This window comes from Pseudophryne corroboree, chromosome 4, assembly GCF_028390025.1.
Source record: "Pseudophryne corroboree isolate aPseCor3 chromosome 4, aPseCor3.hap2, whole genome shotgun sequence".
Classification (NCBI taxonomy): domain Eukaryota; kingdom Metazoa; phylum Chordata; class Amphibia; order Anura; family Myobatrachidae; genus Pseudophryne; species Pseudophryne corroboree.
This window is the reverse complement of record NC_086447.1, coordinates 625,238,906-625,264,777: the sequence shown is the minus strand read 5'-3', so window position 1 is coordinate 625,264,777 and position 25,872 is coordinate 625,238,906. Positions and strand designations below refer to the sequence as shown.

The 25,872-nt window shown below is 48.1% G+C and overlaps 1 protein-coding gene and 1 pseudogene across 2 annotated transcripts in view; both read right to left on the bottom strand.

Annotated features, from left to right (window-relative positions):
- TSNAX (translin associated factor X) overlaps window positions 1-25,872 on the bottom strand; it is a 447,127-nt gene that overhangs the window by 393,846 nt on the left and 27,409 nt on the right. The gene's annotated exons all lie outside the window — the stretch shown is intronic.
- On the bottom strand, window positions 21,170-21,278 carry LOC134912739 (5S ribosomal RNA; annotated as a pseudogene).

Here is a 25,872-nt window from a genome sequence, read left to right as displayed (position 1 = left end):
GAGGTGGATCTGTCTCTAGTTCCAACCTGTATCCCTGAGATATTATCTGCAGGATACAGGGATCTACTTGCGAGTGAGCCCACTGCGCGCTGTAATTTTTTAGACGACCGCCCACCGTCCCCGAGTCCGCTTGAGAAGCCCCAGCGTCATGCTGAGGCTTTTGTAGAAGCCGGGGAGGGCTTCTGTTCCTGGGAAGGAGCTGCCTGTTGCTGTCTCTTCCCTCGACCTCTGCCTCGTGGAAGATATGAATAGCCCTTTGCTCTCTTATTTTTAAAGGAACGAAAGGGCTGCGGTTGAAAAGTCGGTGCCTTTTTCTGTTGGGGAGTGACTTGAGGTAGAAAGGTGGATTTCCCGGCTGTAGCCGTGGCCACCAAATCTGATAGACCGACTCCAAATAACTCCTCCCCTTTATACGGCAAAACTTCCATATGTCGTTTTGAATCCGCATCGCCTGTCCACTGTCGCGTCCATAAAGCTCTTCTGGCCGAAATGGACATAGCACTTACCCGTGATGCCAGTGTGCAGATATCCCTCTGTGCATCACGCATATAAAGAAATGCATCCTTTATTTGTTCTAACGACAGTAAAATATTGTCCCTGTCCAGGGTATCAATATTTTCAATCAGGGACTCTGACCAAACTACCCCAGCACTGCACATCCAGGCAGTCGCTATAGCTGGTCGTAGTATAACACCTGCATGTGTGTATATACTTTTTTGGATATTTTCCATCCTCCTATCTGATGGATCTTTAAGTGCGGCCGTCTCAGGAGAGGGTAACGCCACTTGTTTAGATAAGCGTGTTAGCGCCTTGTCCACCCTAGGAGATGTTTCCCAGCGCTCCCTAACCTCTGGCGGGAAAGGGTATAATGCCAATAATTTCTTTGAAATTTTCAGCTTTTTATCAGGAGCAACCCACGCTTCATTACACACGTCATTTAATTCTTCTGATTCAGGAAAAACTATAGGTAGTTTTTTCACACCCCACATAATACCCTGTTTAGTGGTACCTGTAGTATCAGCTAAATGTAACGCCTCCTTCATTGCCAAAATCATATAACGTGTGGCCCTACTGGAAAATACGGTTGATTCGTCACCGTCACCACTGGAGTCAGTGCCTGTGTCTGGGTCTGTGTCGACCGACTGAGGCAAAGGGCGTTTTACAGCCCCTGACGGTGTTTGAGTCGCCTGGACAGGCACTAAATGATTGTCCGGCCGTCTCATGTCGTCAAACGACTGCTTTAGCGTGTTGACACTATCCCGTAGTTCCATAAATAAAGGCATCCATTCTGGTGTCGACTCCCTAGGGGGTGACATCCTCATATTTGGCAATTGCTCCGCCTCCACACCAATATCGTCCTCATACATGTCGACACACACGTACCGACACACAGGGAATGCTCCTAACGAAGACAGGACCCACTAGCCCTTTGGGGAGACAGAGGGAGAGTTTGCCAGTACACACCAAAAGCGCTATATATAACAGGGATAGCCTTATAATAAGTGCTCCCTTATAGCTGCTTTATATATATAAAAATATCGCCATAAATTTGCCCCCCCTCTCTGTTTTACCCTGTTTCTGTAGTGCAGTGCAGGGGAGAGACCTGGGAGCCGTCCTGACCAGCGGAGCTGTGAGAGGAAATGGCGCCGTGTGCTGAGGAGATAGGCCCCGCCCCTTTTTTGGCGGGCTCGTCTCCCGCTATTTAGTGAATCCAGGCAGGGGTTAAATATCTCCATATAGCCTCTGGGGGCTATATGTGAGGTATTTTTAGCCTTTATATAGGTTACATTTGCCTCCCAGGGCGCCCCCCCCCCAGCGCCCTGCACCCTCAGTGACTGCGTGTGAAGTGTGCTGAGAGGAAAATGGCGCACAGCTGCAGTGCTGTGCGCTACCTTTAGAAGACTGCAGGAGTCTTCAGCCGCCGATTTTGGACCTCTTCTGACTTCAGCATCTGCAAGGGGGCCGGCGGCGCGGCTCCGGTGACCATCCAGGCTGTACCTGTGATCGTCCCTCTGGAGCTGATGTCCAGTAGCCAAGAAGCCAATCCATCCTGCACGCAGGTGAGTTCACTTCTTCTCCCCTCAGTCCCTCGTTGCAGTGATCCTGTTGCCAGCAGGACTCACTGTAAAATAAAAAACCTAAGCTAAACTTTTTCTAAGCAGCTCTTTAGGAGAGCCACCTAGATTGCACCCTTCTCGGCCGGGCACAAAAATCTAACTGGAGTCTGGAGGAGGGTCATAGGGGGAGGAGCCAGTGCACACCACCTGATCTGGAAAATCTTTACTTTTTGTGCCCTGTCTCCTGCGGAGCCGCTATTCCCCATGGTCCTTTCAGGAACCCCAGCATCCACTAGGACGATAGAGAAAAGATGACTTACCCGCAGTAGCTGTAGACACCAGGTCATCGAGGCCGTCACCAAACAAGACACTACCTTTATAAGGGAGAGTTTCTATAGCTTTCTTGGAGTCGGCATCAGCATTCCATTGATGAATCCACAGCGCCCTCCTGGCATTGGCCCTTGATCCCAAGATGCCAATATTCCTCGCCGTATCCTTTAGGTAAGCTGCAGCGTCCCTGATATAACCAAGAGTCAAAAGAATGTTATCCTTATCAAGGGTATCCATGTCAGATGCCAAATTATCAGCCCACTTAGCAATAGCACTACTCACCCATGCCGACGCCACGGCAGGTCTGAGGAGTGCACAACGTAGTGACATAAACAGGATCCTTGAGGGCAGCCGTGTCAGGAGATGGAAGCGCCACTTTTTTTGACAGTCGGGACAGAGCCTTGTCCACATTGGGAGACGACTCCCACTTTTCTCTGTCGTCATAGGGGAAAGGATATGCCATAAAAATTCTCTTGGGAATCTGCCACCTTTTGTCAGGCGATTCCCAAACCTTTTCACAAAGAGCGTTCAGTTCATGAGGGGAGGAAACTTCACCGCAGGCTTTTTCCCTTTAAATAAACAAACCCTTGTATCTGGAACAGGAGGTTCCTCAGAAATATGTAAAACATATTTAATAGCCACAATCATGTACTGAATACTCTTTACTAATTCTGGATGTAAACTGGCTTCACTAAAGTGGACACTGGAATCAGAGTCCGTGTCGGTATCCGTATCTGCCATCTGGGTAAAGGAACGTTTCTGTGACCCTGAGGGGGCCTGTACCTGAGACAAAGCGTCCTCCATGGATTTTCTCCACGTTTGTGTCTGATAATCAGATTTATCCAGCCTCTTAGACAATAACGCCACATTTGCATTCAATGTACTCAACATATTCACCCAATCAGCAGTCGGCTGTGCCGACAGAGTCACTCCCAAATCCTACTCTGCGCCCCCAGTAACTTCCTCCGGGGAGAAGCACTCAGACTCACAGACATGTCAACACACTGTACCGACACACACACACACACACTGGCATTAGGGGACAGACCCACAGGGAAGACTGTTAGAGAGAACACAGAGGGAGTATACCAGCTCACACCCCAGCTGCCCATATACTACTAAAAAAATAATATATGATCACTGCGCTGTTTTAATATTTTATATATATATATATATATATATATATATATATATATATATATATATATACATACACACACATACACACACACACACACACACACACACACATATATATATATAATGGAAAGACGAGGCGGCACTCAGAGGCTTGTAACTGCAATCATATATTGGTACAAATGGTGCAAATCAAATCAACGTTTCGGGGACCTAGTCCCCTTCTTCAGGATCATCCTGAAGAAGGGGACTAGGTCCCCGAAACGTTGATTTGATTTGCACCATTTGTACCAATATATGATTGCAGTTACAAGCCTCTGAGTGCCGCCTCGTCTTTCCATTATACACCACCGGTTTTCGGTTGGGGAGGGCACCAGAGCAGCATCAGTCCAGCATTGGACTAAGTGGAGTGCCGGAGCAGTTGTTCACATATTATATATATATATATATATATATATATATATATATATATATATATATATATATATATATAGATAGATAGATATAGATAGATATAGATAGATATATATAGATAGATATAGATATAGATCATCAATTGACTGTGCCCCCCCCCCCCCCCCCATTTTGCTCCCTGTACTTTAAAGGAGAGTGGAGATCCGGCCCAGCGTCTCTGCATGCTCTGTGAAGAGAGAAAATGGCGCTGGCAAGCTGTGCGGCTAAGCCACGCCCCCACCCGGCACGCTGTAGTCACGCTCAAATTCATATTATTAAACTGGCGGGGTCTCATATTTAGTGCCCAGGCACCCATAATATGCTTTTTTGCCAGTGAAAACTCCAGTAACCTGCTGCCCAGGGCGCTCCCCTTGCACCCTGTGAGTGCCGTTGGTGTGTGTGTGTGTGTGTGTGGGAGCATGGAGCATAGCGCTACCGCTGCGCTGTACCTTCGTTACAGAAGTCTTCTGCCTTCTGTATACTCACCCGGCTTCTTTCTTCTGGCTTCTGTGAGGGGGTTGACGGCGCGGCTACGGGAACAAGCAGCTAGGCGCACCAAGTGATCGAACCCTCTGGAGCTAATGGTGTCCAGTAGCCTAAGAAGCAGAGCCCTTAACTCAGAAGAAGGTCTGACTTCTCTCCCCTCACTCCCACGAAGCAGAGAGCCTGTAGCCAGCAGGTCTCTCTGAAAATAAAAAAGCCTAACAAAGTCTTTTCAGAGAAACTCAGTAGAGCTCCCCTAGTGTGTGTCCAGTCTCTCCTGGGCACAGAATCTAACTGAGGTCTGGAGGAGGGGCATAGATGGAGGAGCCAGTTCACACCCATCCAAAGTCTTATAGTGTGCCCATGTCTCCTGCGGATCCAGTCTATACCCCATGGTCCTTTTGGAGTCCCCAGCATTCTCTAGGACGTAAGAGAAATAGGTTAAAGCATGCTGTTCCCATCATGGCAGGGTGATTTAGTCTTCATTACCCCCTTCCTTACCTCCAGCACTACCCACCCCAAAGCCCCTCCTTGCACCCAGTACTATCCCAGCTGCTATCTACCCTTACCCCCTCCCTACCCCCAGCACTACCTACCCCTAACCCAATCCTGGCACCCAGTACTGCTCCATCTCCTATCAACCCATACCCCCTCCCGACCCCTAGCACTGCCTGTCCCTAACACCCTCCTGGTACCCAGTTCTGCTTCAGCTGCTATCTACCCTTACCGCCTACCTACCCCCAGCACTGCCTTCTCAAAACCCCCTCCTTACCCCCACCAATACTACCCCCAGAACTGCCTGCACCTAATCCCCTTCTTGCCCCACCAGTACTGCCCTAGCCATTATCTACCTTTCCCCCACCCTACCCCGAGCACTGCTTACCGCTAACTCCCTCCTAGCTCTAGTACTGCCCCAGCATCTATCTACCCTTCCCCTAGCACTGACTGCCCTTACCCACCTCTACCCCAACTTCTCCCTGCTTCTTCCCCCAGCTCTACCCAACTGCTGCTTGCCCTTACGACCCTCCTGCCACGAGCACTGCCTAAGCTACTCCCTATAAGATGTGATGGTACCCAGAAACAGTGGAGTAGGACCCAAATTTTTCAAAGTGAGGGGCCCCAGGGACCCACAGTTTGTCGCTCAGCGCGATCACTGTGAAGTGTGTTAAGGGGGGTACAAACGGAGAGATCCGTGTTTAAACTCCAAGCAATCTGACTAGATTGCTTAGATTTTAAGCAGGGATCTGTCGTGTATATGCCCCCCAACGATAGCGATGCGCGGCTATCGCCGGTGCTAGATTGAGCCTGCATGCAGGCTCAATCTAGCGGGTCGCTCACTTCACCGTTGTGTGAAGTGAGCGCCCCCCCCCGTCCGTCCGTCCCCTCGCTCAGCATATCGAGCTGTGCTGAGAGGGGGGAGAGATGTGTGCTGAGCGGTCTGTGTTAAGATTGCTCAGCACACATCTCCTCCCGTCAGTACCCCCCTTTAGAGTAAAGTGTGATGGAATTTTAAAATTAAATTACGGAGATAAAGGGGTATATGCAATTCACGGCGAATCGCGGCAAATTATCGCCGTTTTTAAATTCGACACAATTCGACAGGTGAATTCCGGCAGGTGGCTGCCGGAATTCACCATATTCAATGAAAAACGGATTCGACAGTCCCGCGGGCGAAAAACGGCCGATTTGCCGGATTTTGCCGCGATTTAAAAAAAACGGGGAAAAACACGAAAAAAAAAATGGCGTGGGGTCCCCCCTCCAAAGCATAACCAGCCTCGGGCTCTTCGAGCTGGTCCTGGTTCCAAAAATGCGGGGGGGAAATTGGGCAGGGATCCCCCGTATTTTTAAAACCAGCACCGGGCTCTGCGCCTGGTGCTGGTGCAAAAAATACGGGGGACAAAAAGAGTAGGGGTCCCCCGTATTTTTTACACCAGCATCGGGCTCCACTAGCTGGACAGATAATGCCACAGCCGGGGGTCACTTTTATGCAGTGCCCTGCGGCCGTGGCATTAAATATCCAACTAGTCACCCCTGGCCGGGGTACCCTGGGGGAGTGGGGACCCCTTCAATCAAGGGGTCCCCCCCCCAGCCACCCAAGGGCCAGGGGTGAAGCCCGAGGCTGTCCCCCCCCATCCAAGGGCTGCGGATGGGAGGCTGATAGCCTTGAGTAAAATGACAAGAATATTGTTTTTTCCAGTAGTACTACAAGTCCCAGCAAGCCTCCCACGCAAGCTGGTACTTGGAGAACCACAAGTACCAGCATGTGGGAGAAAAACGGGCCCGCTGGTACCTGTAGTACTACTGGGAAAAAAAATAAGAATTTACTTACCGATAATTCTATTTCTCGGAGTCCGTAGTGGATGCTGGGGTTCCTGAAAGGACCATGGGGAATAGCGGCTCCGCAGGAGACAGGGCACAAAAAAGTAAAGCTTTTACCAGATCAGGTGGTGTGCACTGGCTCCTCCCCCTATGACCCTCCTCCAGACTCCAGTTAGGTACTGTGCCCGGACGAGCGTACACAATAAGGGAGGCAATTTGAATCCCGGGTAAGACTCATACCAGCCACACCAATCACACCGTACAACTTGTGATCTAAACCCAGTTAACAGTATGATAACAGAAAGAGCCTCTTAAAGATGGCTCCTTAACAATATAACCCGAATTTGTTAACAATAACTATGTACAGTATTGCAGATAATCCGCACTTGGGATGGGCGCCCAGCATCCACTACGGACTCCGAGAAATAGAATTATCGGTAAGTAAATTCTTATTTTCTCTATCGTCCTAAGTGGATGCTGGGGTTCCTGAAAGGACCATGGGGATTATACCAAAGCTCCCAAACGGGCGGGAGAGTGCGGATGACTCTGCAGCACCGAATGAGAGAATTCCAAGTCCTCTTTTGCCAGGGTATCAAATTTGTAGAATTTTACAAACGTGTTTTCCCCCGACCACGTAGCTGCTCGACAGAATTGTAATGCCGAGACCCCTCGGGCAGCCGCCCAAGATGAGCCCACCTTCCTTGTGGAATGGGCCTTAACAGATTTAGGCTGTGGCAGGCCTGCCACAGAATGAGCAAGTTGAATTGTGTTACAAATCCAACGAGCAATCGTCTGCTTAGAAGCAGGGGCACCCAACTTGTTGGGTGCATATAGTATCAACAGCGAGTCAGATTTTCTGACTTCAGCCGTCCTTGAAATGTATATTTTTAAGGCTCTGACAACGTCCAACAACTTGGAGTCCTCCAAGTCGCCAGTGGCCGCAGGCACCACAATAGGTTGGTTCAGGTGAAACGCTGATACCACCTTAGGGAGAAAATGCGGACGAGTCCTCAGTTCTGCCCTATCCGAATGGAAGATTAGATAAGGGCTTTTATAAGATAAAGCCGCCAATTTAGATACTCTCCTGGCGGAAGCCAGGGCCAGTAACATAGTCACTTTCCATGTGAGATATTTAAAATCCACCTTTTTCAATGGTTCAAACCAATGGGATTTGAGGAAATCTAAAACTACATTTAGATCCCACGGTGCCACCGGAGGCACCACAGGAGGCTGTATATGCAGTACTCCTTTAACAAAAGTCTGTACCTCAGGAACTGAGGCCAATTCTTTTTGGAAGAATATTGACAGGGCCGAAATTTGAACCTTAATAGATCTCAATTTGAGACCCATAGACAATCCTGATTGTAGGAAATGTAGGAAACGACCCAGTTGAAATTCCTCCGTCGGAACACTCCGATCCTCGCACCACGCGACATATTTTCGCCAAATGCGGTGATAATGTTTCGCGGTGACTTCCTTCCTTGCCTTAATCAAGGTAGGAATGACTTCTTCTGGAATGCCTTTCCCTTTTAGGATCTGGCGTTCAACCGCCATGCCGTCAAACGCAGCCGCGGTAAGTCTTGAAAGAGACAGGGACCCTGTTGTAGCAGGTCCCTTCTCAGAAGTAGAGGGCACGGGTCGTCCGTGACCAACTCTTGAAGTTCCGGGTACCAAGTCCTTCTTGGCCAATCCGGAGCCACTAGTATTGTTCTTACTCCTCCTCACCGTATAATCTTCAATACCTTTGGTATGAGAGGCAGAGGAGGAAACACATATACTGATTTGTACACCCAAGGTGTTACCAGTGCGTCCACAGCTATTGCCTGTGGATCTCTTGACCTGGCGCAATACTTGTCCAGTTTCTTGTTGAGGCGAGACGCCATCATGTCTACCATTGGTCTTTCCCAACAGTTTATTAGCATGTGGAAGACTTCTGGATGAAGACCCCCCTCTCCCGGGTGAATATCGTGTCTGCTGAGGAAGTCTGCTTCCCAGTTGTCCACGCCCGGGAAGAACACTGCTGACAGTGCTATTACGTGATTCTCCGCCCAGCGAAGAATCTTGGCAGCTTCTGCCATTGCACTCCTGCTTCTTGTGCCGCCCTGTCTGTTTACATGGGCGACCGCCGTGATGTTGTCCGACTGAATCAACACCGGTTTTCCTTGCAGGAGTGGTTCCGCCTGGCTTAGAGCATTTTAGATTGCTCTTAGTACCAGAATGTTTATGTGAAGAGACTTTTCCAGGTTCGTCCATACCCCCTGGAAGTTTCTTCCTTGTGTGACTGCTCCCCAACCTCTCAGGCTGGCGTCCGAGGTCACCAGGATCAAATCCTGTATGCCGAATCTGCGGCCCTCCAATAGATGAGCCTTTTGCAACCACCACAGAAGATATACCCTTGTCCTTGGCGACAGGGTTATTCGCAGGTGCATCTGAGGATGCGACCCTGACCATTTGTCCAACAGATCCCTTTGGAAAATTCTTGCATGGAATCTGCCGAATGGAATTGCTTCGTAAAAAGCCACCATTTTTCCCAGGACTCTTGTGCATTGATGTACAGACACCTTTCCTGGTTTTAGGAGGTTCCTGACATGTCGGATAACTCCTTGGCTTTTTCCTCGGGAAGAAAAACCTTTTTCTGAACCGTGTCCAGAATCATCCCTAGGAACAGCAGACGTATCGTCGGAAAACAGCTGCGATTCTTGGAATATTTAGAATCCAGTCGTGCCGTCGAAGAACTACTTTAGATAGTGCTCTTCCGACCTCCAACTGTTCTCTGGAACTTGCCCTTTTTAGGTCGTGCAAGTAAGGGATAATTTAGATGCCTTTTTTCTTTGAAGAAACATCTTTTCGGCCATTACCTTGGTAAAAAGGCCCGGGGTGCCGTGGATAATTCAAACGGCATCGTCTGAAACTGATATTGACAGTTCTGTACCACGAACCAGAGGTACCCTTGATGAGAAGGACAAAATTTGGACATGGAGGTAATCCTTGATGTCCAGGGACACCATATAGTCCCCTTTTTTCCGGTTCGCTATCACTGCTCTGAGTGACTTTATCTCGATTTGAACCTTTTATGTAAGTGTTCAAAACATTTTAGATTTAGACTATGTGTCACCAAGCCGTCTGGCTTCAGTACCACAATATAGTGTGGAAAAATAATACCCTTTTCCTTGTCGTAGGAGGGGTACTTTGATTATCACCTGCTGGATATACAGCTTGTGAATTGTTTCCAATGCTGCCTCCCTGTCGGAGGGAGCCGTTGGTAAAGCAGACTTCAGGAACCTGCGAGGAGAAGATGTCTCGACTCTCCAATCTTTACCCCTGGGATAATACTCGTACGATCTAGGGGTCAACTTGCGAGTGATCCCACTGCGCCCTGAGACTCTTGAGACTACCCCCCCACCTTGAGTCCGCTTGCACGGCCCCAGCGTCATGCTGAGGACTTGGCAGACGCGGTGGAGGGCTTCTTTTCCTGGGAAAGGGCTGCCTGCTGCAGTCTACTTCCCTTACCTCTATGTCTGGGCAGATATGACTGGCCTTTTGCCTGCATGCCCTCATGGGAAAGGAAAGATTGAGGCTGAAAAGACGGTGTCTTTTTTAGCTGAGATGTAACTTGGGGTAAAAAAGGTTGGATTTCCCAGCTGTTGCTGTGGTCCCCAGGTCCGATGGACCGACCCCCAAATAACTCCTTCCCTTTATACAGCAATACTTCCATCTGCCGTATGGGATCTGTATCACCTGACCACTGTCGTGTCCCTGACATCTTCTGGGAGATATGGACAACGCACTTATCTTGATGCCAGAGAGCAAATATCCCTCTGTGCATCTCACATACATATATATAGAATGCATCCTATTAAATGCTCTACATGAATAAAATATTTTCAGTCAGGGAATCCGACCAAGCCAACCCAGCACTGCATCTCCAGGCTGATGGCGATCGCTGGTCGCAGTATAACCACCGTATGTGTGTATATACTTTTTAGGATATTTTTCCAGCTTCCTATCAGCTGGCTCCTTGAGGGCGGCCGTATCTGGAGACGGTAACGCCACTTGATAAGCGTGTGAGCGCCTTATCACCCTAAGGGGTGTTTCCCAACGTACCCTAATTTCTGGCGGGAAAGGGTATAACGCCAATATTTGCTATCGGGGTAACCCTACGCATCATCACACACTTCATTTTATTTTATCTGATTCAGGAAAAACTACAGGTAGTTTTTTCCACTCCCACATAATACCCTTTCTTGTGGTACTTGTAGTATCAGAAACACGTAACACCTCCTTCATTGCCCTTAACGTGTGGCCCTAATGAGAAATACGTTTGTTTATTCACCGTCGACACTGTATTCAGTGTCCGTGTCTGTGTCGACCGACTGAGGTAAATGGGCGTTTTTAAAACCCCTGACGGTGTTTCTGAGACGCCTGGACCGGTCCTAATAGATTGTCGGCCGTCTCATGTCGTCAACCGACCTTGCAGCGTGTTGACATTCTCACGTAATTCTCTAAATAAGCCATCCATTCCGGTGTCGACTCCCTAGAGAGTGACATCACCATTACAGGCAATTTCTCCGCCTCCTCACCAACATCGTCCTCATACATGTCGACACACACGTGCCGACACACAGCACACACACCGGGAATGCTCTGACAGAGGACAGGACCCACTAGCCCTTTGGGGAGACAGAGGGAGAGTCTGCCAGCACACACCAAAAACGCTATAATTATATAGGGACAACCTTATATAAGTGTTTCTCCCTTATAGCATCTTTTATATATATACAATATCGCCAAAATCAGTGCCCCCCCTCTCTGTTTTAACCCTGTTTCTGTAGTGCAGTGCAGGGGAGAGCCTGGGAGCCTTCTCTCCAGCTTTTCTGTGAGAGAAAATGGCGCTGTGTGCTGAGGAGATAGGCCCCGCCCCTTTTTCGGCGGCCTCGTCTCCCGCTATTTTTGAAGTTAGGCAGGGGTTAAATATCTCCATATAGCCTCTGTGGGCTATATGTGAGGTATTTTTTGCCTCTAATAAGGTTTTTATTTGCCTCTCAGAGCGCCCCCCCCAGCGCTCTGCACCCTCAGTGACTGTTGTGTGAAGTGTGCTGAGAGGAAAATGGCGCACAGCTGCAGTGCTGTGCGCTACCTTTATGAAGACTCAGGAGTCTTCAGCCGCCGATTTTGGACCTCTTCTCTCTTCAGCGTCTGCAAGGGGGCCGGCGGCGCGGCTCCGGTGACCATCCAGGCTGTACCTGTGATCGTCCCTCTGGAGCTAGTGTCCAGTAGCCAAGCAGCAAATCCACTCTGCACGCAGGTGAGTTCACTACTTCTCCCCTAAGTCCCTCGTTGCAGTGATCCTGTTGCCAGCAGGACTCACTGTAAAGTAAAAAACCTAAGCTAAACTTTCTCTAAGCAGCTCTTTAGGAGAGCCACCTAGATTGCACCCTTCTCGTTCGGGCACAAAATCTAACTGGAGTCTGGAGGAGGGTCATAGGGGGAGGAGCCAGTGCACACCACCTGATCTGGTAAAAGCTTTACTTTTTTGTGCCCTGTCTCCTGCGGAGCCGCTATTCCCCATGGTCCTTTCAGGAACCCCAGCATCCACTTAGGACGATAGAGAAATACCCAAATAAAAACAGGACACAGACACCGTGACAGTAAAACTTTATTACACACTGCCGACACACACATACTTACCTATGTTCACACGCCGACATCGGTCCTCTTCTCCATGTAGAATCCACGGATACCTGAAAAGAAAAGTTCAATATACTCACCTCAGCCAGGGTCCAGAGATAAATCCACGTACTTGGCAAAAAAAGAAAACGGACACACGGACCACCGGACTGAAAGGGGTCCCATGCTGACACATGAGACCCCTTACCCCGAATGCCGGGACACCACGTGACTCCTGTCACTGAAGTCCCTTCAGCCAATCAGGAAGCGCTACTTCCGTGGCGCTCACCTGATTGGCTGTGCGCTGTCTGTGCTGTGACAGCGCATCGCACAGCTCCGTCCATTATATTCAATGGTGGGAACTTAGCGGCTAGCGGTGAGGTCACCCGCCGGTCAGCGACTGACCGCGGGTAACCCCACCGCTGACGGCAAAGTTCCCACCATTGAAACTAATGGACCGAGCTGTGCGATGCGCTGTCACAGCACAGACAGCGCACAGCCAATCAGGTGAGCGCCACGGAAGTAGCGCTTCCTGATTGGCTGAAGGGACTTCAGTGACAGGAGTCACGTGGTGTCCCGGCATTCGGGGTAAGGGGTCTCATGTGTCAGCATGGGACCCCTTTCAGTCCGGTGGTCCGTGTGTCCGTTTTCTTTTTTTGCCAAGTACGTGGATTTATCTCTGGACCCTGGCTGAGGTGAGTATATTGAACTTTTCTTTTCAGGTATCCGTGGATTCTACATGGAGAAGAGGACCGATGTCGGCGTGTGAACATAGGTAAGTATGTGTGTGTCGGCAGTGTGTAATAAAGTTTTACTGTCACGGTGTCTGTGTCCTGTTTTTATTTGGGTATTTTTTTCCCAGTAGTACTACAGGTACCAGCGGGCCCGTTTTTCTCCCACATGCTGGTACTTGTGGTTCTCCAAGTACCAGCTTGCGTGGGAGGCTTGCTGGGACTTGTAGTACTACTGGAAAAAACAATATTCTTGTCATTTTACTCAAGGCTATCAGCCTCCCATCCGCAGCCCTTGGATGGGGGGGGACAGCCTCGGGCTTCACCCCTGGCCCTTGGGTGGCTGGGGGGGGGACCCCTTGATTGAAGGGGTCCCCACTCCCCCAGGGTACCCCGGCCAGGGGTGACTAGTTGGTTATTTAATGCCACGGCCGCAGGGCACTGTATAAAAGTGACCCCCGGCTGTGGCATTATCTGTCCAGCTAGTGGAGCCCGATGCTGGTGTGAAAAATACGGGGGACCCTTGCTCGTTTTGTCCCCCGTATTTTTTGCACCAGCACCAGGCGCAGAGCCCGGTGCTGGTTTTAAAAATACGGGGGATCCCTGCCCAATTTTTCCCCGCATTTTTAGAACCAGGACCAGCTCGAAGAGCCCGAGGCTGGTTATGCTTTGGAGGGGGAACCCCACGCCATTTTTTTTTTTTAATTTTACCGTTCCAGCACTAAAAAAAAATAAAAAAATTAAAAAAAAATATTTTAAAAAATGTATAAATACTTGTGCCTCCCAAAAAAAAAAAAAAAGTACCTAATCCCTTCTAATATAAATAGATATGCTATTCCCCCAAAAAAATACACCAAAAAAAACATGTTTAAAATTTTTTTTATTGTTTTCACCCTCCAAAGTGTGGCGGATTGAAAATGACGAATTTACTGTCTAAAAGCACTGCTGTCGAATTTCCAAACTTAAATTGAATATGCTTTTGTCGAATTGCAGCACTTGTATCATTGCAGAAAACTCGAATTTGCAAAAAGTCTAATTTCAAAAAGTCGAATTTTGAAAGTCCGTTTTTTTGACGGAAAGCACTGAATTGCATTGGCGATTTTTTTTTTTTTGGCGAAAATGACCCGAAATTCGACAATTTCGGGAATTCGACCGCAATTGCATATACCCCAAAGCATGAGAAAAACCAAGACAATGCACCTACTTCTCAGGGCCGGATTAACAATGGGGCGGATGGAGCTGCAGCTCCAGGCCCCCCATTGAAAATAGGCCCACAGGCTTCCCTGCAAAGCAGCCAGTGTTTACCGGAAAGAAACACTGTCTGCATTGCTTTGTCCCCACAGTGGCCTGCACTCACCTCTTCACTGGATTGCTGCCGCGATCGGAGCTTAGCTCCGATCAGGCAGCGTTTGGTAACAGCACCCAGCACAGCCTGTACCACTGATGCTGCAGCCCGTGCTGGTTCTCCGTTCTCCCAGTGGCTGGGCTTAGGGCTATGCACTGTGCAGCACTTCCTCCTCGTACTGCAAGCCCCGCCCACTTCATGACATCGTGAAAGGGGCGGGGCCAGCACTGCTGCAGTCTTGTTGTCACATGTGCAATACTGAGGCAGGAAAAGGTAAGGAGAGAGAAGTAGCAAGGGAGGGAGAATAAAGAAGGAATGTAGGTAAGACATGAGTACAGGTAAAGAAGAGTAATGTACAGACAGACAGACAGACAGTAAGTGATTAAGGTATGTTAGAAAAGAAGTAAGTAAATAAAGATAAATACTCTATGTAAGAGATTAGAAAGGAAGGCAAGCATGTGATGTGAGAGATTCAGTAATCACAAAACATGCACTACAGGCATTTTGTGACCCTGTTTTTAAAAATGTGCAGGTGCTGTAGGATATGCAGGTGTCTGTCCCCGCTAGCAGAGATCTCATCCAATCGCCGCCTGAGACCTACAGCCTCCCCTACCTGCTCACCATCGCACACTGCGCCGCTTTACAATTTATATCAGGTGTTACTATGTGCACGTTCGGGGAGAGCTTGTCAGTGTGACCCGGGCTGCGGTGTCAGCAGATCTGTGCTGGAGCTGACAAGGTTCGTGAAGCTGAGCCGGCAGATCACGGTGCTCGGCAGTGCTTTCTGCGTGGCGATCTTCTTCCTCTACCTAATGCTGGACTGGGCCATTTAGGCTATGGGAGGGGAGGTTAGGGTTAGGCTGCAGGAAAAGAGGTTAGGGACAAGCACTTGGGGAGGTTAGAGTTAGGCTGCAGGGAGGGGACGTTAGGGTTAGGCTGCGGTGAGAGGAGGTTAGGGTTAGAATGCGGGGGGGGGGAGGTTAGGGTTAGGTTGAGGGGAGGGGAGGTTAGGTTGAGGGGAGGTTAGGGTTAGGCTGCGGTGAGGGGAGGTTAGGGTTAGAATGCGGGGGGGGAGGTTAGGGTTAGGCTGCGGTGAGGGGAGGTTAGGGTTAGAATGCGGGGGGGGGGGGATATGGCTAGGCTGCGGTGAGGTTAGGGTTAGGCTGCAGGAAGGGGAGGTTATGGTTAGGCTGCAGGTAGGGGAGATTAGGGTTAGACTGCGGGGAGGGGAGGTTAGGCTGCAGGGAGGGGAGGTTAGGGTTAGGCTATGGGATGAGAGGTTAGGCTGCAGGGAGGGGAGGTTAGGGTTAGGCTGCAGGGAGGGGAGGGTTAGGGATAGGCTGCGGGAGGGGAGGTTAGGGTAGGCAATGGGGGGAGGTTGGAGAAAGGCTGTAAAAGTGGAGGAGAGGGTTAGGCTGGCGGTACCTATAATTATGGGACACACAGTCACACAGTGACTTGGGACATCGATGGACACCTTGCACAGGGCAGCACAAAGTCACTGGGTGCAATCCGCACTCCACAGTTTTAACGCACACAGGGTTAGGAGCCAGTGTCAGGCGTATCAGCGGTGATAGCAAACTGGGGATCTCTAAAACGTGGGCCTCTGTCAGGACAGAGAGAGGTAGGAGCCGGACACAGGGGAAGCCTCCTAGTGGAACAGCCTGCCTCCTCTCTCCCCTTCAGCTCTCTGCTCTCCCGTCTCCTGCTCACTCACCTTGGTCTGTTTCCTGGTGCCGGCATCAGGGCTTGGTAGAGCAGGTAGAGGTGCTCTTGTTCGGGCAACATGTCCGCAGTGCCTCTGCTACAAGCACCGTGCAGGGAGACAGCAGCGTGCAGATCCACTGGATAATCAGCCCACATCGCCGCCGCCAGTCAGGACGTGCTGGGGATGGGTCGCCAGTGTTGGGGGAAGCCCCTTCTGCCCTGAGTGAAGGTGCCACCCCTGTTCATGGGGAAGGGGGGCGAGCGACGCAGCAGGGAGAGAAGGGAACAGCTCCTGCAAGTGACTAGAGAGCGGGTGCCTCACTACTTTTTTTTTATTTTGGTGCACGCAGAGCCGTCCTTCATGTGCTGACGCCAATAAGCAGCTGCCTAATGGAAGCGCCGGCTCTGCTTACTGCAATGTATCCGACCCGCTCTTTAACCTGCACTGTATCCGTCCTGCACTGTACCTGACCCACACTGTGTGACCCACACTGTAACTGACTCAATATTTAACTGTGTGTCCCAATATATTCCGCACTGTACCCAACACAGTATCCAGCAGGTACAGAGCACTGTTTTTATTGTTGGGGAAATTTTGGGAGCTGCTCAACAAAAAGGCTGATTAATCAGTCACTTTACATGGGCACAGAGTGACAGTCATCAGTGGCCCGGGGCCCCCAGGAGGCTGGTATAGATTGGGAATTGAGAATAGGCATGTGCACATGCCTAAAGGCCCATACACACTAGAAGATATTGTGAACTAGATCAGTCCTTGTGAGCTTTATGAGCGATATCGTTCACAATATAGTCCAGTGTGTATCCAATGAATGATGCGCGCCCCCGACCTTCATCAGCTAGGCTTTCAGTCTTCTGAACTTGCAGCTCAATTTTGCCTATATCTTTCACGTAAAAGTGTATATCGTTCAGTGTGTACGCGGTGAACGATGAGCGATGGATGATATGAACGATATTCATCATAATAGCCACTCTGTAATGCCAGCCCATTATTTAAATTAGCCACCATTAGTGTCCCAGACGATGCTAGCAATATCGTCCATCGTTCATATCGTTTGAAAAATCATTCAGTGTGTATGCACAATGTCTTTTATCAAGTATGTTTGGAAGCTGAAGGGAAATCATTCACCAATATCGTTCATTGGTCATATTGTTTAGTGTGTATGGGGCTTAAAAGTCAGCCACCCATGGGCTGATGCACTGTAGTGAGTAAGCAGACACCCAAAGTAGTCCCTCCCATCCTCAGGGGCCCACCCCTTCTTACCCCTTATGCTGCCTGGACTGCGTCACTGTAAACTTCTCCTCCAGAGCTGCTCTGCACGCAGATAAAAATAAAAATTTTGTGGGGAGGCAGTGGAGTGTTGTGTATAGTGATGTATTGTGGTGAAGTAGTGCAATTATGCAGTGTGAGGGAGAGAGTGTAGTGATGTAGTGTGGAGAGTTAGTGCGGAGATATAGGGGTCTATTTACTAAGCCTTGGATGGAGATAAAGTACCAGCCAATCAGCTACTGTCATTTTTCAAACCCAGCCTGTGAAATGGCAGTTAGGAGACGATTAGCTGAGACGTTATCTCCGTCGACTTTATCTCCATCCCAGGCTTAGTAAATAGACCCCATAGTGCTGAGATGTAGTGTGGGAAGGTAGCATAGTGATGTAGTGTGGGGAGGTAGTGTAGTATAGTGTTGAGGTGTAGTGTGGGGTGGTAGCATAGTGATGTAGTGTGGGGTGGTAAGTGCAGTGATATAGTGCGGAGGTGTAGTATGGGTAAGTAGTGCAGTGATATACTGTAGTGCGGAGATGTAGTGTGAGGAGGTAGCGTAGTGATGTAGTGTGGGTTGGTAGTGCAGTGATATGGTGCAGAGATGAGGCGTGGGACGGTAGCGTAGCAATATAGTGTGAGATGGTAGTGCAGTGAGATGGTGCAGAGATGTAGTGTGAGGATGTAGCAGAGTGATGTAGTGTGGGGTGGTAGTGCAGTGATATGGTGCAGAGATGTAGTGTGGAGTGGTAGCATAGTGATGAGATGTAGTATAGGGAGGTGGTTCAGGAATATAGTATAGAGGTGTAGTGTTGGGAGGTAGTTTGGGTATGTATAGTGCTGGGATGTAGGGTGGGGGGGTAGCAAAGTGATATAGTGCAGGCATGTTGTGCAGAGATGTAGGAGTGATATAGTGCAGAGATGTAGTATAGTGAAGATATGTAATGTGGGGAGGTACTGTAGTGCAGTGATGTAGTATGCCACCACACCACCCTGGACACACAGGGAGAACTTCTGTGCGGCGATCACACGCCCGGTGGCGGCACACAATAGGCCCTTTATAAATTTCAGCTCCAGGCCTATGTGGACCTTAATCTGGCACTGCTACTTCTATACCACTACCACCAAACAGACTGCTTTCAACATACAGTGAGCTAACTAATTCGCCCCCTCCAACACCTGCTGGATGCACAACATAAACACCCCTCAAAGAACTCCTCGTCTATAAACCTCAATGCCCGCAGCCATTGCTTTCTATGCTTCAAAATATCACTATCTACGGTGTCACAATTTCAGTTAGTCATTATACCCCACAAAATCCAGTCTGCATTGTCTTTGTTTTTAGTACACCGGCTTTTACCCTTTGCTATTTATTTTTTTTGCAATTATTTTTACCCTCTCCATTCTTACAATATTCCTCTGATAATCACTTATGTACTGTACCGAAGCTATGGCTCCTAGATCTTGTCCTATACCAGGTCCCAACCACCCCCACCCACATCTCCCCTGTCCCTTTCCTCCCCTTCTCCTGTGCACTCTGGAATGCCAGATCAATCTGCAACAAACTGCCCGCTATCCACGACCTCTTCATCTCCCACTCTCTAAACCTTTTCACCATTACCAAAACCTGGCGCTCCTCCTCTGACCCCACCTCCCCTGCTGCCCTCTCCTATGGGGACTTCTTCACCCACTCTGTCAGACATGACAACTGCCAAGGTGGTGGAGTGGGAATACCCAAACTGCACATTTCGCATCATCCCACCTGAACCCTCCCTCATTTTCTCCACCTTTGAGGTCCACTCTATCCGCTACATCCACTTCCATGTGGCGGTCATCCCATTCTCCCGCACTGCCGCTGACTTTGCCTCCTTCTCCTCCAAAATTCAAGCTATCCGCCATGAAATCTCCTCCTGTCTTCCCTTGTCAGTCCCACTGCACCCACCATCCCCTCCCTGCAGCCATCCCACCTTGTGTTTATTCCACCCCACCACAGACCAGAAAGTCCACCGCCTCATCTTATACTCTACCCCCCTGGACCCCCTACCTTCCAGTCTCCTCCGCTCCCTCTCTGTCCATCACTCTCTGCCGGCATCTTTCCCCCACCATTCAAAAAAAAAAAAAAAATGCTCATCTCACCTATTCTTAAACAAAAAAGAAAAACACACACACACACACACACACACACACACACACCTTGACCCTTCCTCACCTGCTAGCTATCGCCCCATCTTCTCCCATATGCCTCCAAATTACTTGAGAGGCCTGTGTACAGCCGGATCACCAGCTACCTCTCTTGACAACTCCATCCTTGATCCTTTTCAGTCTGGCTTTCGCCCACTACACTCCAATGAAACTGCCCTTGTCAAAGTCACCAATGACCCGCTTTTGGCCAAATCCAGGGTCACTTCTCTTTGCTCCTCTTCCTGGACCTCTCTGCTGCCTTTGACACTGTAGACCAGTGGTTCTCAACCTCTGTCCTCAAGTACCAACAGTTCATGTTTTCCAGGTCACCTAGCAGGTGCACAGGTGTATTCATTACGTATTGACACATTTTAAAAGACCCACAGGTGGAGCAAATTATTTGACTTGCAATCCTGTGAGGAGACCTGGAAAACCATGACCTGCTGGGGGTATTTGAGGACCACAGTTGAGAACCACTGCTGTAGACCATCCTCTCCTCCTCACCCTCCAGACTGTTGGCCTCTCCAGCACTGACCTTGCCTGCTTCACCTCTTACCTCACTAACCGCTCCTTCTCAGTGTCTGCCTCTTGGCTCCACCTCATCCCCTTCCATCCTTCCCGTCGGTGGACCACAGGGCTCTGTCCTGGGCCCCCTTCTCTTCTTCCTGTGCACCTAATCCCTGGGTGCACTCAAACTCCTTCCTCTTTCAATACCACCTCTATGCCAATGATACGCAACTATACCTCTCCTCTCCTGACCTCTGCCTCTTTGGCCTCTCTCAGGTATCCTGCTGCCTCTCTGCCATCTCCTCCTAGATGGCAAGACACAGGGCAATCGGGCACAATAATGTGTATAGAAGAAAAGACCAATATCGGACAATTAATTACCCTTAGTAAAGGGAACGAGAAAATATCCACAATTTTCTCCTATTATATGCTGTCCTAGTTGGTGGTGTGCCCAGAGCCAGAAAGTACACAGACTTGTGTGGGCGCACTCTGTACAGGAAAGGAAGTTCCTATATTATATATCGAGGAGTGTTTAAAACAGAACTTTTATTAGTGATAATAAAAACATAATTACCCATCTAAATGATCCATGAGAGAAATAAAGAATTGAAAAAAATTGTTAAAACGTTCTGGTCTCTTTATTTCAAAGAGTAATTGGAAAGGTTGTAGACACTGAATTGTCATAGCCCCATTTCCCCGGACCAGTACAGATTTCTGTATTGATAGGACCGAGGAGTGGTCAAAACGTTATTATGAAAATATCCAAATGGCATCACTTATATTAAGTTAATATAATAATAATCAATGGTCACCAGACTTAAACACCTGAAATATTGACAGATGCCGCATTTATAGGTAGAAAATAAGACATTGAGCTGCACTAAACATACAATGAGTAAGTAGGAAGATGGGAACGTATGGAATAGTGGTGATGCTGCTGTTGGCGTTTCTTCTCACACAGAGAGGAAAATAATTCCTACTCTACAACACCAGGTATTCCCAGGCAGTCTCCTCTCCTGGTACTAACCCGGCCCAACGCTGTTTAGATTCCAAGATCGGGTGATGGCAGCGTGGTATGATAGTAGAGGAAAATATGATCAGTACGCCAATGAGAGTGCACCTATATAAGGAATAATTAAGTAGGAAATGATCAGAAAAATTAGGAAATAAGAGAAGAATGAATAAGTAAAGTGGGTGGAAATAGGTGGATCTGCTTTCCACGTTAGGCACGGTTCAACAGTTCCCACGTTCGTGGTCCTGTGCTCTGTGGATCGTGGATGAGAGTCCACGAAAAAAGGTGAATCAGAAGAGGAAAGAGTAGATTGGTCTAGATTGTTATTCAAGGATAAAGTGGGTTATAGACCCAATATAAATTAAGTGCAGGGAAATGTATCAATTATTAAAAATTATATTGAACTCCTGACATGGACTGTTGTTATAGGCAGTGGTATTGGTCTTAAAGATATGTTATAAACAGCAAAGAAAAGTTTTTTTATATATACGCATGTGTGTGTATTTTCCAGATGTTGGCCGTCCAAACCGACATGCAGTTGTGTGGCTAAAGGGTCCAAGATTAACACAATTATTGCTGTAGATAAACCTGTCTGACAAAATAATTGCCACAGTTGAAAAGTAAATAAAGCAGCCTGCCTGCAGGTTCTGGTAATACTGTCGCAAAAATCTCTCACAGGTGCTCAAAATTATATAAAGCCAAGGACTAGACTTACTACCTGTATCAGAAAGCAATTTTTCTCATAGAAATTATTTCTGAAAGAAATGCTTCAGTCACAAGGGTGTTATGCTGAGCGACGGCATTAAACTCACAGCAGAAAAAATAATAAGCATATGCATGTGTAAGTGTTTCTTACATAATAAAAAGTCGAAGACAAAATATAATAATGAATTTTACATGTCAGAAAGTCCACGATCAGTGCAGATCATTGCTAAGATGAACCAGTATGACAGAATCATAGTCCCAATGAGGAAAAAAGCAGCTTGTCTGTGGATTAGAATAATCCTGACAAAAGATGTCTATCTGGTACTAAAAATCATAAATGTTATGGTATAGAGGATAGTAATGTCCTGGCCGCTGTTGAAGGCTACAATTCCAGCCCGTGTCAGAAGGCAAGCCTCACATAGAAAAAATAATAATTAACTCTAATATGCAATTTATACAGATGCACTTGAGAGTGTCTACGAGTGAGATCTTTCTGTCTGTGTATCCACAGAACAGAAGAGGCTAACGGAACTCCAAACCAGAGGGCAGATGGACAGGTCAATGTATCGTCAGGTGAAGGGAAATGGTGCCATGAATCACTCCATATCATTATGGAGCACGTTACCTGTGCTTTGTTTTAGTTTTTCTGCTCATGTAATGTTAAGTTCTGTGTACCCAGTATTGTTATAATGTCTGCGTATGTACGGCGCTGCAAAACACTTGTGGCGCCGTATAAATAAAATGTATTAACAATTACAATAAGGAGATTTATGGGAAGAACTTACCTTTGTTAAATCTCTTTCTGCGAGGTACACTGGGTTCCACAGGGATATGTAATACCAATATACAGATAGAGTGCGCTGTCAACGGCAGCCTGTACAGGGAAGGTCAGTTCCCTCAAATATATATATAGAAGAAAAAGAAAATGTACTGGCGCCGGCTGGAATTAAATAACAAAATATATAATATAAAATATATTTTTAATAATTCAATTAAGAGATTCAGCTTGTCTCTCAAAGATAAAACTACATTAAAAAATGAATGAAGTGAGCTTTCCGTGTAGGACCACAGGTACCAGCACCCTATCCACTTCCTGGCGCTATCTGGACTTATCAGCATCCACTGGATCAAATTCCGACACAAGTTTTCCAACAGACCCGGACTTATCCCCAATTGCCATCTGGACTCCATTTGCTTGGGATTCCTAGGGTCCTTATCCGGAAGCAAGTCTGGTAAAAAGTTTCATACAAAACAACTTGTGGGCAAATGTGGATTAGTGTCCTAGCCAGGAACTGTGGACATTTGAATTGAAAGGGTTAATACTCTGTGATCTCCTACAGCGTCCATTTTATTTATGTGATTCACTTCATTAATTTTTTAATGTAGTTGTTTTATCTTTGAGAGACAAGCTGAATCTCTTAATTGAATAATTAAAAATATATTTTATATTATATATTATATATATATATATATATATTTTGTTATTGAATTCCAGCCGGCGCCAGTACATTTTCTTTTTCTTCTCCACAGGGATATGTGCCTCCCACTTTTATGGGACCAAAAGCAATGGGACAAACTAAACAATCCTAAATCAAACTTTTACTTTTTAATACTTTGTTGTAAATCCTTTGCAGTCAATTACAGCCTGAAGTCTGGAACGCATAGACATCACCAGACGCTGGGTTTCATCCCCGGTGATACTCTGCCAGGCCTTTACTGCAAATGTCTTCAGTTCCTGCTTGTTCTTGGGGCATTTTCCCTTCATCATCATCAAGTGAAATGCATGCTCAATCGGATTCAGGTCAGGTGATTGACTTGGCCATTGCATAACATTCCACTTTTCTGCAGCGGGGTACACTGGGGTTCCACAGGGATAACATTGGGGTGTAGAGATGGATCTTGATCCGAGGCACCAACAGGCTAAAAGCTTTGACTGTTCCCAGGATGCACAGCGCTGCCTCCTCTATAACTCCGCCTCCGTGCACAGGAGCTCAGTTTTGTTAACCAGTCCAATGCAGTAGCAGGTAAAAAAAAGAGAGGACAACCTTTCGTAACCACACACACCACATTCTCACGACAGGAGAAGGTATCAGCGGCTAATGACATACAAACCCAAAGAAGCTAAGTGCGTCAGGGTGGGCGCCCTGTGGAACCCAGTGTACCTCGCAGAAAGATTTAACAAAGGTAAGTTCTTACCATAAATCTCCTTTTCTGCAGCGGGGTACACTGGGGTTCCACAGGGATAACATCGGGGATATCCTAAAGCAGTTCCTCATGGGAGGGGACACACTTGACACACGTGGGCGAGAGAGGAAGCATCTTATCTTGTCCTGAAGCTTCAAGACCTTCTCCGGAGACAAAAACCAACCGCTGGTTGTGGGTGTCCAATAGTGCTCCCAGGTGGACCATGCTCTGAGCAGGGACCAGGGAAGACTTCTTCCAGTTGAAGATCCACCCGTGGGCTTGCAGGAATTGGACCGTCAGTTCCAGGTGATGAAGGAGAACCTCTGGAGAGTTCGCCAGGATCAACAAGTCGTCGAGATACGGCAGGATCCCGATACCTTGACGGCGGAGTAGGGCCGTCATGACCACCATGACCTTGGTGAAAACTAAAGGGGGTGAGATCAGACCAAAAGGCAAGGCCTGGAATTGAAAAATAGGATTTTAAAATTACCTGAAACGGTAAATCCTTTTCTTGTAGAGGATGCTGGGGTCCATATTAGTACCATGGGGTATAGACGGGTCCACCAGGAGCCACTGGCACTTTAAGAGTTTAATAGTGTGGTCTGGCTCCTCCCTCTATGCCCCTCCTACCAGACTCAGTCTAGAAACTGTGCCCGAGGAGACAACATACTTCGAGAGAAGGAAATACACAGATAGTGGCGAGATTCATACCAGCTCACACAACAGACAAACCCGGCTAACAAGCCGGAAAAACTCAGCAACAGCTGAAACAGTAAACAATGTAGAACTTACCTAGGAACCAGGTAGAACTGAACTACAAAACCAAAAGCAGGAAAACGAAGTGCTGGGCGGGCGCGCAACATCCTCTACGGACTACGAGAAAAGGATTTACCGTTTCAGGTAATTAAAATCCAATTTTCTCTTACGTCCTAGAGGATGCTGGGGTCCATATTAGTACCATGGAGATGTACCAAAGCTCCCAGAGCGGGAGGGAGAGCACAGAGGCTCCTGCAAGACCACTTGACCAAACTTGGTCATCAGAGGTCAAAGTATCGAACTTGTAAAACCTGGCAAATGTGTTCGAACCAGACCAAGTAGCAGCTCGGCAAAGCTGTAGTGCCGAGACACCCCGGGCAGCCGCCCTGGAAGAACCCACTTTACGAGTAGAGTGGGCCTTAACCGATTTCGGACACGGCAATCCTGCCGTAGAATAGGCATGCTAGATAGTGAACCTGAGCCAGCGTGAAAATCGACTGCTTTGAAGCAGGACACCTAAGTTTCTTGAAATCAGAGGACAAACAGAGAGTCAGTTTTCCTATGACGAGCTGTCCTCAGCACATAGATCTTCAAAGCCCTCACAACATCCAAGGCCTTTGAAGCAATTGAGGAGTCAGTAGCCACTGGCACCACAATAGGCTGGTTGATATGAAAAGCCAATACAACCTTAGGCAGGAACTGCAGACGAGTCCTAAGTTCCGCCCTGTCTTCATGAAAGATCAGATAAGGACTTTTACAAGATAAAGCACCCAATTCCGACACGCGTCGAGCAGAGGCCAAGGCCAACAAAGTGACCGCCTTCCACGTGAGAAACTTGATGTCAGCCTCCAGTAGAGGCTCAAACCAAGCTGATTGTAGGAACTGCAATACCACATCAAGATCCCAGGGTGCCGTTGAAGCCACAAAAGGAGGTTGGATGTGCAGAACCCCTTTCAAAAAGGTCTGAACCTCAGGAAGGACAGCCAATTGCTTTTGAAAGAAGATGGACAAGGCAGAGATTTGG